We start from the raw sequence: 3282 nt of genomic DNA on the forward strand, positions 1-3282 counted from the left end.
AAAAAAAAAAAAGTAAAAAAAAAAAAAAGACCTTTACCAGGAGTCCTACTCAAAAGAACTTAGACTTTTGGTCTCACACTGAGGTGCCCAGTCAAGTCCCCATTACTGGATAGCCATGTGAGGTACAAATCATACCCCTCCTCCAGTCTTGGTTTTTACACATAGTTTCTATAATGGCCTCATTCATTCATTTAGTCACAAAATATCTGAAAATTTACTATATTAGGCACTGGAGACACAATAATAAATACAGTCTCAGAGCTCAAGATGCTCATGGTCTAATGAAGAGAAGGGCTGACAAGTAAACAGGTGTGCTAATGTTGTTGTTGCTGTTATGTGCCGTCGAGTTGGCCCCAACTCATAATGATCCCTCTTTGGGTTTCCGAGACAGTATTACTACAGAAGTATATTGCCCAACCTCCTTTCCAAGGAGTGGCTGGTGGGTTTGAACTGCCAGCCTTCTGGTTAGCAGTCAAGTGCCTTAGGCACTGTGCTACCAGATCTTCTGGTGTGCTAATATAATGTAATAAATGCCAGTGCAAAGGAGAAAATATTGAAGTTGTCAAGGATTTCGTTTTACTTGGATCCACAATCAACACTCATAGAAGCAGCAGTCAAGAAATTAAACAGCATATTGCATTGGGCAAATCTGCTGCAAAAGATCTCTTTGTTGTTGTTGTTGTTGTTGTTTTGCTGTCGAGTTGGCCCCAACCCATTAGAGTGCTTAAAAAAAAAAAAAAGATGTCATCTTGAGGACGAGGATGCTACAGACCCAAGCCATGATATTTTCAATTGCCTCATATGCATGTGAAAGCTGAAGAATGAACAAAGAAGACTAAAGAATTGATACATTTGAACTATGGTATTGGTAGAGAATATTGACTATACCATGGACTGCCTGAAGAACAAACAAATCTATCTTGGAAGAAGTATAGTCAGAATGCTCCTTGTAAGAAGGATGGTGACACTTTGTCTCTTGTACTTTAGACATGTTATCAGGAGGGAGCGGTCCCTGGAGGACATGATGCTTCATAAAGAGTCCGCAAAAAAGAGGAAGAGCCTCAGTGAGGTGGATTGCCATCATGGCTGCAACAGTGGGCTCAAACATAGCATTGGTAGTGTGGATGGCACAGGGCTGAGCAGCATTCCACTGGCTCAACGGCAACAAGGATTTTATGGTACTGGACGTAAGTGCTGAGTGTTAAGGAAGCAAATTAATTCTGCCCCCCTTACTTTGCTCCATGTTGCTGGGGTGTGAAGTAGTTTAAAGGTTGCTTCAGCTTTTCTTAGTTTCATCTGAATTTGATAATAATCTGATAAAGCGATTTCCCTTTTGCCAAAATCCTTGTCACTGTAGTACTACTCTTTTTTGTCTTTTTGTAAATCACCAAGCACATATACCAAAACGACCAAACCCACTGCTATTTTCCTACTCATAGTGACACTATAAGATGGAGCAGAACTACCCTCATAGGGCTTCCAAAGCTATAAATCCTTAAGGAAGCAGATTGCCTCATCTTTCTCCCGCAGAGCAGCTGGTGGTATTGAACTGTCAACCTATTGTTTGGCAGCCAGTGCTTTAACCACTGCACCACCAGAGCTCCTTAAGCACATATAAGTCATCCAGTAAATGGTGTGGTGTGATGGGGGTAGTAGTAATTACAGCAGTTTCTTGTTTTTCCTTCTTTATTGCCTTCCCTTTCACCCAAGTTAATGTGCCTACCCTCTAGTTGGTGGTTTAACCTCCTTTTCCCTCCCAGCCTTGGTAACTGTCAAAGAGTATTTCTTTTTGTGTGAAACCCTTTTCTTGACTTTTTATAATCATGATCTCATACAATACTTGTCCTTTTTTTATTGACTAATTTCACTCAGCATAATGTCCTCTAGGTTTATCCATGTTATGAGATACTTCACATATTCATTTAGATGGTGTCCACCTTTTGCTATTGTGAATAGTGCTGCAATGAACATGGGTGTGCATATATCTGTTTGTGTCACAGTTCTTATTTCTCTAGGATATATACCCTAGTAGTGAGATTGCTAGATCATATAGTATTTCTATTTCCAGCTTTTTAAGGAAGTGCATACCATTTTCCACAGCAGTTGCACCATTTCATAGTCTCAGTATCAGTGTATGAGGGTTCCAGCCTCCCTACTGCCTCACTAGCATTTTTTTTTTTTTTAACCTTTGCTATTAGTGCTGGGGTGAGATGATATCTCATTGCTGTTTTGATTTGCAATCACTTCCATAGAGATACTGCCTCAGAAACCCGAGGGGTTGCTATGAGTCGGGTCCAACTCTACGACATATAACAACAACAACAACGGCTAATGATCATGAGCATTTCTTCATGTGCGGGCCTTCTGATTAAAAATGAATTGGCTTACCCACTACACCACCAGAGCTCCTTTCTTGTGTTTGTTACCTGCCTGAATGTCTTCTTTGGTGATATGTCTGTTCTTGTTCTCTGCCAATTTTTAAATTGGAGCATTTATCTTTCTATTGTTAAGGTGTTTTTGTTTCTCTTTTTTCCCCCAGGAGGGTAAATCCTTACGGAAGTAGATTGTCCCATCATCCTTCTGCGGAGGGGCTGGTAGATTTGAACTGCTAAGCTTCTGGTTAGCAATCAAATGCCTTAGGCACTGAGCCACCAGAGCTCCTTTCATGTGTTGGATAGCTGCCTGAACGTCTTCTTTGGTGATATCTCTGTTCATGTCCTCTGCTCATTTTTCAGTTGGAGTATTTGTCTTTTGTTGTTAAGGTGTTGAAGTTTTCTACAAATTTTAGAGATTAGTCCCTTATCCAATATGTCACTGCCAACATTTTTTTCTCAGTCTGTGAGTTCTCTTTTTTATTCTTTTGGTGAAATCTTTTGATGTGTGTGTCTAATTTTAGGAAGTCCCAGTCTTCTGGTGCTTGTGCATTTTTAGTTATGTTCAATAATTTATGCCATGTATTGTTATGTGCCGTTGAGTCGGACCCGACTCATAGTGACCCCCCCTCCTTGGGTTTCCGAGGCAGTATCACTACGGAAGTAGATTGCCCCATCTTCCTTCCGAGGAGTGGCTGGTGGATGCCATGTATTACGGACCCTAAATTTGTCCCTATTTTTTCTTTGATAGTCTTTGGTACTTTTCATGTCTTTGATCCAACTTGAGTTTGTTTTTGTATAATGACATGAGATATGGTTCCTGTTTATTTCTCTGCAAATGGATATCCAGTGTGTCAGCATCATTTATTAGAGACCACTTTTTCCCCATCTAATGAATGTCAGTCCTTTG

The sequence above is a fragment of the Orycteropus afer genome, unplaced genomic scaffold, assembly GCF_000298275.1.
Source record: "Orycteropus afer afer isolate SDZICR_OR568_19922 unplaced genomic scaffold, OryAfe1.0 scaffold00490, whole genome shotgun sequence".
Classification (NCBI taxonomy): domain Eukaryota; kingdom Metazoa; phylum Chordata; class Mammalia; order Tubulidentata; family Orycteropodidae; genus Orycteropus; species Orycteropus afer.